Genomic DNA, 13,218 nt, shown 5'->3' on the forward strand with positions numbered 1-13,218 from the left:
TGTTTGGCATCGTCTGGTTCTTCGTTACATTCTTAGCATCTATTATGGGTACGTTTAGTTATTCTACTTCTATAAGTATAGAAATGCCATTTAATTTATTTAATTCTATATGTTTATAGTGTTTTGTATCAACGACTATCATTATGTATTATAATACTAATTTATGTATATTAAATTTGGTATAATAATATTATATAAGGTAAGGTAGTATCTTATCTTCTAATTCCAGTCGTTCATGTTGTTGGTATTCGGTTAACTTATCTTGATTGATTTATAACCTCTTCTTTCATTCCTTGGCTATTTTACTTTCTTATTAGTTGGTTGTTACTTCATAATTGTACAACACAGTTTGAAGATAGTCCATATCTTATTAATTAAAACGTTGTTCACTGTATTATTATTGCTTACAGCTTCTCCGACTTTATTCTTAGAATCTATATGCTGCGTCACACACGTAGGCATCATCTGTTTCTTCGTTATATCGTCAACTGTCATTGTCATTATTGACAATCCTGGCAGGGACACCACTTATTATGACTACCTTATTTTATCCTAGATCTGTAAGTAATAATAAAAATGCTATATTTAGCATAATAATAGTAAATATCCATATAGTAGAATAATCTGTCCTTTTTCTTCTTTGCGAAGACCGCTGCATCAACGTTGAGTTATTTTGTTATAATGTCACTAATTCTTCCTTGGTTTTCCAGTTTCCTGTTGCCTTCTTAACCGTTCCAATAGTATCTGCTTCCGTAGTCCGTACATGTTCATTTAAATTTAGCAGTAAGTTTCTCGTAGCTGCATCGACTCTTGTGTATACCCCTTCGATGTGAGTAATGACTTTCCTACTATTATCAATTTTTATTCCAAGGCGTTTTATTAACATTCCTCTCTTTTTCAGGTTATAATTGTCAATCTTAATATTTATTAATTTTGGTATTCTCATACCTGTAAGTAAGATGGTCTCAATTTTTCCATTGGCCAACTGTAAGTCTGTTGTTGAACATCAATCATTGATCATTATCGTAGTTTCTTTTAGTTTGATTTTAATGTTGTTGACAATTGAGGTTAATCCATCCTTTTATTTCAGCTGGCCGTCGTATGTTCCTGTGGAATTTCTGCATATACATTAATTTTTACAATAATTAATTGTGTACAAACCTCGTCGATTTACAAGGTAATTTTCGCTTTTAAACCTCTTCAAATATCTTATTTTATTGATTTAAAGTATTTTATATTTAAATAGTAGTTAGAATACATAATGATTCTTTTTTCTTTTTTTTTTTAGGTTTCCGCTATATTCATTGTTCGTCAAGCAGCGATATATTATATACTACTGTGCTACGTTACCTCTTGAAATCGTTTTGACTATTGTCTATTTCGATTGTGTGCTAGTTTTAACTTGTTCAGGTGTACTATTCGTGGACCTCCTTTGACTTCAATCTTGACGTTTTGATTCTGCAAAATTTATAACACTTTATGCGGTCCTGTGTATTAATCGGGAAACTTTCCTTTGCTAGGTTCCTTTAGTAGGTATACTAGATCTCCTATTTTGAAATTTTGAGGGTTAATTCGTCTGTCGTAATATTCTTTTGACTTTAACTTGGATTTCATCAAATTTTCTCTTGCTGTTTGCTGCACGGTGTTGATTTTATCGAACAGGTCTCTGAGATATTCCTTATAAGTTGGTTCCATGTTTTCTTCGATTAGTATTTCACCAGTGGGTTCTCTGGCCAAGTGTCCAAAGACTAATTCGTGCGGAGAGAATTTCGTTCCTTCGTGTACAGAGGTGTTATAGGAAAACATGGCTAATTCCACCCATTCGTCCCAATTTCTGGAATTTTCAATATATAACTTGAGATATTCAATCAACACGTGGTGAGATCTTTCGATCGAACCATTGCTTTGTGGGTGATATGCTGACGTGATGTATTGTTTGATGTGAAATCTCTTTGCTACCTTCTTCATCAGTGAAGATGTAAAATTCGCTCCCTGGTCGGTAAGAATGGCTCTTGGTGACCCAGATCGGTAAATAAATCGTTTTATGAAGACGTCCGCTATTTCCGCTGAAGAAATCCCTTCCATCGGAATCGCGATTGAGTATTTAGTCAATAGGTCTTGAATTGTTAATATATATTCGTTTCCTTTTGCTGTCTTTGGTAATGGACCGACGATATCCATACTAATTTTGTCGAAAGCCCTGCCCGGTGTATCAGTCAGTACCATTGGTTGCTTTGTTTTTATTCTAGTTAACTTTTTCAATTGGCATTCTTTACATGTTCTTACGTATTCCTGGATCTCCTTCTTCATTTTTTCCCAATAATAATATTGTCGTATTCTTTGATACGTCTTCGTTACTCCTTTGTGTCCCGCAACAGATGATTCGTGTTTTTCTCTTATTATGTTATTTCGTATTTCAACTGGTGGTGTGACTACTTCCCCAGTGCAGACGGTGATGGTTATGGTTTTTTCCATAAATATTTCCTTCAATTTCCTGATTGTATGTCGCCAGGGTATCTCTTCCAAATTTCCTTTGCTGATGCTAAAGGACGTTAATTGTTTTTCGTTTATTACGTCCAGTAAGGATTTCAATGAATTTAATAAATTCTCCGGTGTTATTGGAATGTTTTGGTTTTCCTTGATGGGTAGAGATATTATCTGCTTTCCCGAGTCCTGATATAATCTTGCTCTTTCCAGCATCAGGTCTTCATAATGCGGTAGTTTCCCTGCTTCCTTTATTTCGAAGGCTCCTCTGTCCACCGGATTTCCTTTTATGTCGACGAAAATCACCTTGTGCTCATTCATTTTCACTATCGAATCTCTTGTCTCTGAGATCTTCAATTCTGCGAGTATTGTAGGTTCGGTTCTCTCTCCTCGTTGTTGCGTTAGTTCAGAATCAGCCATAGAATGTTCTTCCTCATTTGTTATCTCGATGTCTTCTATTTCTTGATCGGCTATTTCGTCGTCTGCGTTTACCTCAATTTCGGCTAGTGCTTGGTCGAAATATTTTGCGGGTGTTTCTTCTATGGTGACATGCTTTCGAGTAGAAGGTTTTCCCTGTTTATCGTAATGCGACAATACGCGTGGCTTAGCTTCGAATATCGGAGAGTCCTCGGTCGAGGTATCCAGTTGAAATCTTTTTAGATATGGATATCGATCTGGTGAATCTTCGTCTCGTTTCCTGATTGGCAAACACATCTCTGGCGGATTTTGGGATAATGCATCTGCGTTCGCGTTCGCTCTACCTTCTTTATATTGGATATCAAATTCAAAGTCCGACAATTTCAATTTCCACTTCCAAATTCTTGACGTGGGATCCTTAATGGAATTCATCCATACTAACGGTTTGTGATCAGTTATTATCGTAAACTTTCTACCATACAGGTATGGTCTGAAATGCATCGTACAGTAAACGATTGTCAGACATTCCTTTTCTATGGTAGAGTAGTTTTGTTCTGCGGGGTTTAGTAGTCTAGAGGCATACGCGATTGGCAAATCTTTTCCAATCGGTCCTTGACTCAATACTCCGCCTATTGCGTATCCTGATGCGTCTGTCGTGAGGTTAAAATGTTTGGAAAAATCCGGATATTGTAGAATGGGTTCTGTCGTGAGAGTTGTTTTTAGAGAGTTGAATACATTTTCTTGAGTTTCCTGCCACTTGAAGAGAATGTCCTTCTTTAACAATTGTGTTTGTGGTTTTGCAACTTTGGAAAAATTAGGTATGAATCTCCGGTAATATCCTGCTAGTCCTAGAAATTGCTTGATGTTTCTTGCTTTCTTTGGTCGTGGAAAATTTAGTACTGCCTCGATTTTCTTTGGATCTGGCTTAACTCCGTTTTCACTGATCACATGTCCCAAATAATTCACTTCATGGCGTAGAAATTCGCATTTATCGGGTTGCAATCGCAATTTGGCTTTTCTTAACTTGTCCACGAGTTGATTGAATTTAATCTCGTGTTCACGGAGGGATCTGGAATAAATCACAATATCGTCCAGGTAGACAAACAGCTCTATTCCTTGCAATCCTGATAGCACTGAATTCATCAAACGTTGAAATGTTGCTGGAGCATTTTTTAATCCAAAGGGCATTCTTTTAAATTGAAAGTGTCCGTATGGTGTTGAAAATGCGGTCTTGTGGGCATCCTCTCGTGCCATTCGGATCTGGTGAAAGCCTGACGCCAAGTCAAACATGAAAAAATATTTTGCACTTCCCAATTGATCTAGTATTTCCGTGTTGTTGGGTAGGGGATAAGCATCGCCAATCGTTTTATCGTTAAGCTTTCTATAATCGATAACCAATCTCCATTGTTCGTTTCCCTCTGAATCTGGTTTTTTCGGCACAATCCATAACGGAGAATTGTATGGAGATATCGATGGTTCCACGACGTCAGTATCCAGTAATTCTTGAATTTGGCGATTTATCTACACTCGATGTGCAGGCGGATAACGATATTGTTTGACATTTATTGGTACCTCGTCCGTCGTAATTATTCGATGCTCTAGGATTTCTGTTCCTTCCAGCGTGTCTCCTGGAAGATGAAATCTGTCTTGGTTCTTCTGTAATAATTTCTCGACGTTTTTTCTCTCTTCTTTTTTCAAGTGTTCGAGCCGTAATAATTTGATTATTTTGTCGAATCTGCTTTCCTTTGATTTCGAGATCACGTTGCACGTCATGCTAGGGAACGAGGTGGTATTTTCGAATTCTTTGATTACCATAGTAGGAGTGGTAAATTTGTAGTCTTTTGATGTGGTATTTATTATCCTTAGGTAACCTCGTCCCTTGCAGTTTCTCACAACTGCGTTACCAAAATAGACTCCCTTAATTGGCTCGATTTTTGGAATAAATCCCTCGTTTATTTCCGGATTTGCAATATTGATCAAACATGGTATCGAACTCCGTTTTGGCACGATAATCTTTTCTCTCGTGTCGAAGGGAATATAAATATTTCCCCACTTGATGTGCTTTCGCTCATAATCTAGACGAGCTTTACATCCTGCGAACAATTCGGATCCTAGGATTCCGTCTTGATCGATCAGCAATGAGTCATCAACTACATGAAAAATAACTGGATGGCCCGCAACCTGTATTACTGTCTGCCCTAGGGTGACCAGGCTCGTTGCCGTGATTCCTCGAACTTCTATCGATTCTTGCTCGTTGATGATTGCTGAAGCGGGTAAGGCAGGTTTCTTGATAATATTGATTTCTGATCCGGAGTCCAGTAATAAACTCGTCTTGGTTTTTAAATCTGGGGAGACTATTCGCGCGGTTGGAGTACATAGAGAATTATTTGGCTTTATCGAAATAATCCGGAGAGGCCGTTGTCCGAATCTGAGTCCGACTCTTGGTGATTCTTGTTTGTTTCCTCGTGGATTGTCTTCCCTTTCCGTTGCTGGTTCTCCCTGTTTCCTGATTGTTCCTGTGCACGATTGCGCGATGGTTTTGGTGTATTGTTTGTAGGTTGTGGTATCGGTGTCGGGGGGGGGGGGGGGGTCGTTGTCCGCGTTTCGTTTGCTGGCGAAGGCCTCTGCCTTTTCGTTGCCGCCTGAACTCTTGGGCGATTCGTAGCGTTGCTCCTTCGAGGTTCGCCCCCCGTTTCCGAAGGAGTTGGTTGGTTTCCCGATTGCCCCGACGCGTAGGGTACTATTATTCCAGCGTCTACTCTGGCTTTAAATTTGTAACAATCTTTTACAAAATGTTCGGGCTTTTTGCAATAGTTGCATACTATAAGTTGTCGGCTCGGAGTGTTTGGACGGTTCTGCGACGGCGGTACAAATCTTCGATCGTCGTGGTTGTTCCCGGTGTAGTTATTATTAGGAGGGTTAACGTTGTTTCGGTTGTTCCCGGTATAATTGTTATTAGAAGGACGAGCGTTGTTTCGGTTATTCTCGGTGTAATTATTATTAGGGGGACTAACGTTGTTTCGGTTGTTATTACTTGAGGGTGTCGGACGTTGGTATCGCATTCTGTCGTTTACTTGTTTTAGTTCCCGCGTTGCTTTTACGGCTTGGCGATACGCGTCTTCTAAGGATTGGTATCCCGATAACCTTACTCGTAGATATACTTCGTTCGGGAGCCCCTTGACGAAAGCCTCCCTCGTGTCCCAATCGATCGTATCTTGAACGTCTTGCGATATGGAACCGTATTGACATCTTTCTCCATCAATTATAGCTAATCTGAGGTTTCTACCGCGGTCTATGTAATCTAATATATTTTCTCCTGGTCGTTGGAATACCGTTCCCAACTCTCCCCTGTATTCGTTAACGGTTTTTCCCGGGCCGAACATATCTTTTAATTTATTCCCGAAATCGTTTAAGGTCTCTACCTCATGGTCCTCTACGGCGAGAAACGCGTGTCCGCGAAGTTTATTCATTAATAGTTTTACCAACTGAGGCTCTTGATGCCTAGGAATCATACTTCGCGCTCGCTCGCATGACCTCAAGAATTGGAACACAGACGGTCGGTAACCGTCAAACACTGGTACTGATTCAATCGCGTCTTTTAATTTAATTTGTTGGTAATTATCGGTCAATCTTGTTTCTCGCGGTGTTATCGGTGATGGTACGGGTGCTTCGGTTTCGTTCGTTTGTCTGCTTACGCGCACGTCTTCTTCCAATTTAGTGAGTTTTAAGCTTATATCGGTCAATACACGGAAGTTTTCGTCCCACGCTTTTAATTTTTCCGTCAAAGCCAAAACCGTATCTTCGCTTAGCGAATCCCGGGCGAACGACATTTTTCTACTTATTTTTTAGTTGATATTCGTAAGAACTTTAATCCTCTGTGGCCACCAAAAAAATTTTTATTGTTACATTCTAAATGCGGAGGAAGAGGAGACCTTTAATCGTTATCGTTTGTGTTTGATAATGATAGGTTGGGAATCTGTACTCGAAACTCCGATTGTTCGGTAGTTGCTGTCACCAGAAACAGTTTAAGGACTGTTTCAAATTTTTATTTATTTCAAACGTTACGGGTAGCGTCGACTAGAGTTTAATGCTACTGGTAAACCGATTCCACTTTTCGGCTGACCTGCTATGGGCAGAAGTACTAGCACGGGAGAGGATTAAAGTTGTTCGAAATAAATAAGTTGATTTCGATTAACTAAATTTATTCAGTTGACTTCGCTACAGCTGTGACAATCGCTGTCGTACAATGAGGGTGATGGTGTTCTAGATAAAAAGGATCGCACTCGAATGTTCGGGTATCGATGAGCTCGACGCTTGTTTTCTTCTCTTTTAATTTTGGCAGTTAATAATCGTTTTGCCAACGTTCAACTCGCTTTTTACTGAGGTGACTCTTACCTCTACGATTCTTTCTTGCTTTTGGTATCTAATAATGGAGTGCTCGGGTTTAGTATCCTCTCCGTGGATAACTAGTGGGGTTTCGTAAGCCTCGCCCAAAAATGAGCAATGATTGCTAACAGTGGAAAGAGAAGAACGAAAACCCGTAAGTGTTTTCTGTGGTTGAAATGACCGCAATCAGCGCAACGTCTACGGCTGCGACAGATCACTAGTTAATACAGCGAACGTCGTTATGAGTTAAATGTCTTGAATATCTTCCGTTTTAATTATATTTTTGATAATTTCGATCTTCAATTGTGACTATTGAAGAATAATTTTATTTCGATGTCGAATATCGTACAATGCCGAATTTAACAGAGAAGAAGATGTATAGAATTTGAAATTCTCACCTTAGTTATATGTGCGAAGACAGTAGGTCCTTGATGTACAATTTGTCGTTAGGTCGCACTTCACAAGTTGTTTCAACTTTACAATCAGCGCAATTATTATTTATGGATTCTTAGTTGTCTCGATTGCGATTAAGACTAACTTGTTAGCAATTGATTGGCAACGAACGACAATGTTTCGATTAACAGATGAACACCCTTAGAATTATACTCTTGTGGGTGATTTCGATTACGAACTCACGTGTTGGAACTTTTTCGGACTAACTTTTCTAACTGATTTATTAGCGGACTGACAAAACTAATCGCTTGACGGACTGACAATAATTACTGGCTTGACGGACTAACAATAATTACTGGCTTGACGCACTAACAATAATTACTGGCGTGACGGACTAACAATAATTACTGGCTGCTCGCTTAAAGTGCTATGTATATTTATATCCTAATCTACCATGGAATAATAGTGACGTGACAATTTGTTCCCATGGAACTCAGAGCGGGGTTGTCCAAGTTTGCCACCTATCGTACGTGATAAAATGTGGATTCCGTAATTTGCTGAAGTTTCGTCTGGGACCTTCGATGTTGATGCTAGTGGGAACTTCAGAGATACCTCGGGTATGCATCTTCTTGCTGAGGTTTCGTCTGGGATGTTTCTAGAGCCTTCCATGCTGATGCCAGTGGGAACGCTCGAGATACCGCTGGTATGCGTACGTTTCATATGTAATGTTTCTGGAACCTTCCATGCTGATGCCAGTGGGAACGCTCAAGATGCCGCTGGTATGTGTGTCCTTGGTCTTGCTGCGTGTGAAGTGTCGTCTGATTCTTGCCCAGGGTGTTGGTAGGAGGAGTCGTGTTGGGGTGGTCGCCCGTGCAGAGTGGCGCGTGTCGGCGACTGTCCTATTGTTCCGTTGACTCTCGATCGTACAGCACGTATTGTTTTGTGCTCTTCGTTAAAGTCTTTTATTGAATATTTATATGTTTGTTATATATTTTTATTTGTTTTTTTTTTTCTTGCGAAGTGGATTAACTATTGTTTTGGTGTGCGTTCCGGTTTTCTTCAATTATGGGCATGGAGGCGTCTTTGTCTTCGGTATCTGCTCCAATTGTAACGGCATGCGATTTTCTTTCTAAGTTTATTCTTTGCTCGGTCCTTGGTTGGTATTTGTTTTCCTCCATCCATTTCCTTGTGTTTTCTTCTAGCGCAAGAGGAGGAAGCATCTTCCCGTTAGAGATATTTCGACGTTTAAACGTTCATTTTACTTCATTTTACACGCCGAATGCAGTGCACGACACTTTCAGCGTCGAAACAATCCCTGGCGCTCGCAAAACGCGATCTTTCGTCAAATTTTGTCGAAAATCGACTGTAATTTCCTTCCCGTTGGAGATATTTCGACGTTTAAACGCTCATTTTACTTCATTTTACACGCTGAACGCAGTGCACGACACTTTCAGAGTCAAAACAAGCCCAGGCGCTCGCAAATCGCGATCATTCGTCAAATTTTGACGAAAATCGACTGTACTTTCCTTCCCGTTGGAGATATTCGTCGTTTAAACGCTGTTTTCACTCCATTTTACACGCCATATTTGGTGCACTGTCTATTCATCGTCGAAACAAGCCAAGCAGCACGCAAAATGCAATTTTTTAAAATTTTGCCTGTGATACACTGTAATGTCCTTCTTGCTTGAGATATTTCGATGTTCAAACGCTGCTTTCACTCCACTTTTAAACGCCGAATGTAGTGCACGCTTTTCTCGTCGCCGAAACAAGCCCAGTATCTCGCAAAACGCAATCTTTTTATGATTTTGACTAAAACTAGCTGGTATTTCGTTACTGTTTGATATATTTTGACGCTTGAACGCTGCTGTTACTGCATTTTACACACCGAATGTAGAGCGTGTCTCTTATAACGTTGAAACAAGCTCAGCAACGCGCAAAATGAAGTGATTTGAAGATTTTTCGTGAAATTGGCTGTTATTTCGCGCCTGTTTGTGATATTTTGACGTTGGCATGCAATTTTCACTCCATTTTATACACCGAATATAGCGCATACCTGCTGTGGCGTTAAAACAAGGCCAGAACCGCGCAAAATGCAATCTTTTGAAGAGTTGACTGAAATTTGGTGTTACTCTGCTCCCGTTTGAGATATTCTGACGAAGACTCGCTGGTTTCACTCTATTTTTGTCGCCGAATGTGGCGCACGTCACTCCTTTCCCATCGGTCTACTCGGTAATCCGTAAAATTGAATCTTTCTGAAAAATATGCGATTTTAGTTATTTTAGTTACTTTTAGAAATATTTTGACCGATAAACGCTCATGTTCTGTCTCCGCATCTACGCATATGGAGAACTTGTATAAATGATATCGCCAGCAGGTATTGAACTTAATATGGAATTTCAAGTATCTTCGCGGTTTTATGACAGTTTTATAACAAATAAACATACATTTCACTCTTATTTGGATGCCGAATATATCACGTGTAGGACCGTTCACTCAGGCATTGGTAGAACTCCGTGAAAGGCAATTTTCGGGAATACTTTATTGAAATATACGATTTTGCATATCTACCTGTTTGAGATTACTCGACGAATAAACGCTCGGTATGCTTTATTTTAGATGCCAAATGCGGGGTACGACATTACTTTTACATAGTATACATAGTACTTCACAAAATGCAATCTTCTGAAGTAATTCATTGAAATATGCGATTTATGTTCCTGTTGAAGTCATGCTGACAAATAAACGGTAGTTTTACACTATTTGCAATGTCGAAAGCAGCACATGTCCGTTCTCCCCGTAGGTATACTCGGAATTCTGTGACATTGAATCCTGAATAATTGAATGACATATGCGACTTCACGTATTTTCGCTTCTGTTTGATATTTTTGACGGATAGACGCTCATGTTACTCCATTTTTGATGCAGTGCAAATCCTTCCACACATAACATATGTATACTTACTCTAGTCAAATGCCGTTCGCTATCTATGAACTGGTATTAGAAATATAATTAGGCGAAAACACAGAGCGAATTAGATGTCGAAGATAAAGTTTAAATTTGACGTTACAAGAAAGAGATCATGGTTCCTGAGAAAGCGAGCCTCACGTTTTCGCCTTACGATTTCATATCCCTGTTTGTTCCAAAAATCTCGAAGGAATCATGTGTACTCAGTTCTATTCTTCACATGTAGCTCAATTTTCTTTTTAAATGTCTGATATCTTGAATTATGCCTACAAGAAATGTAACTAGAATGTTATATCTTTGTAATTAAAAATTGCATTCAATTGCAATACTTATTGCGAATTACAATACAATGAAATCGTACACATTCTTACGAACATTGAGATCCTTCCTATAGTTCGTTGGTTAATTTTCATTTTTAATGTATTAAACATTTTCTTGCAGATAGTACTTCAAAATTTATTAACGATAACTTTCTACACATTCTTCGTTTTTACCTGATTTTGGATCTGCTGTGAATAAATTGGAACCCGAACTGACTAGCGTAGTATAAACCATGTGCAAACCGAAAACGGGGGGAGTAGAAAAGAAAGTGTGATAAATGTGTGTACATAGAGTGTGAGAACAACATCCAACTAAAGGCGTGCAGCTAGCTTGGTTCATGTGAATTTACTAAATGCTGTTTATTTTACACCTTCATGTTTGAATAATTAATCTTATCAGAATACATCGACTGTAAGAACAAGAGACAAAGAAAGCAATTAAAGAAGTACAATAAGACACCTCATAGGATTTATATTTAACAGATCAAATTAAAAAAATAGAAATTAATTTAACCCTCGTGCTACAATGCTTGAGTCTCTTTAGACTAGTCGGTAATATTGTTCACTACATTATTACTGAACAAAATTGAAATCTAACTAAGAATATTGAAATCATTACAAGAAACATCGGGGGAATCCTCACTATGACACATTTACCATATACCAAGACCGTACGATGGGCGAAACCCCTTCTTGTCCGGTGAGGTGATGATGCACATGGGCACTCAAAATCTCCTCGGGAACTTCCGTAGGCAAACGAACCTTCGCAATTATCAGTGATTTGTAGCGGCATTCGACAACAAAATTTTCAGCGGTTTCTGTCCCGTGGCTCGCTACACAAAGACTCTATCCCTCGGACAAGATGATTGCCAAATGTCCAAATATCTTCATGGCATACTTTCAACTAGCTTAAGGACCCGCCATAAATCTTAGGATTTCTCTAGTCAAGCTCCTTCAAACTAAACAAATATTTTTTAATCTTTACATTTTCCTTAATTTATTATTATTCCATCTACTATGGAAAGATACGGGAAATCTGGTTAGAATCCTTCCTCAACCACTAACCTAGTATTAAGTTGTCCGAAAAGTGTCCTTCGTTTTATGAGGAAATAATAAACGCACAACGTTTTTTGTTTTATATTATTTTGTCGAATTACGTACAATCCATTTTGTTCTGTTGAGATAAACACCGCGACATTTCACAGACTTGGTTTCACGTTTGTATGAAGGTGCATAGTTATAAAAAACACGTTTGCACAGCTCACTTTCCTAACGAAAACTTTCCTTAACGAATCCGATTATCTCATATGCTTAGACACACCCATCACAGTTTTCCTCCACAGCATCATTGTCACAGAAAAGACAGTTCCTCCACGTACCTTGAGCAGTCATCATCTTAATCTATACTGCACACTCTGCTCTATCACTACCTTAATCATCGTCTATCATTCGAGTTGTAACCGAGAAGTGCGAATCGTCAATTGTAATCGCGAGCTCTACATAAATTGTCGAAAGCGAGAATTACTAATAAATATACTGTTTAGATATCTCCGAGTGTTTCTTTGGCACCTATCACATCCTATCCACCTCAGATTAAAAACTCGATAGAGGATAGACACGGCGGAAGCTCCACGGTATCCTCATCAAGCAAAGTCAGATCAATGACTGGAGGGTCATCAGAGCACGACGTCGACGGAAGTTCTGGATCATTTAGCAGAGAGGAACTCCTTAAACATATTCGCTCTTCGTTTTCGTTCCCAGCGCCTTACACCCGCACGGCACTCGCGCTTCCTCGAAACATTTTTATTAAATCCCTTTCTATTTTTCCTCTTTTTATGCTAGTAAATCACCAAAGACCACCAAAAACGGGAGACAAGCCTAAAATAAAATTACTTACTTGCACGACCGGATCGGAAATCAAAAGAGTCGGTTTGCACTCATGATCAGGAAAAACTCGAAATAACAATTAAATAAAATACTCGAACACTTAAAGAAATTATGCTAAAGAACACAGAGAGATGCGTGTTAGAATCAGCCGAACAATAAGATGCCCACTGATACGCGCAGCCTTGCGGGAGCTCTCCTCGCCACAATATACAGTACAATACGCAGGTAACGAAAGTTGAGAGGCTACGACCTTCTCACACAGCATCATTAGTGACAAACGACTGGCACGCACCGAGGAATCAAGTATCGGTATCAGCAGAGATAACCACGTGTTCTGCAGAGTACGACCTATCATCAGCTGAAACTA

The sequence above is a fragment of the Bombus fervidus genome, chromosome 8 (assembly GCF_041682495.2).
Source record: "Bombus fervidus isolate BK054 chromosome 8, iyBomFerv1, whole genome shotgun sequence".
NCBI classification, from domain to species: Eukaryota; Metazoa; Arthropoda; class Insecta; order Hymenoptera; family Apidae; genus Bombus; species Bombus fervidus.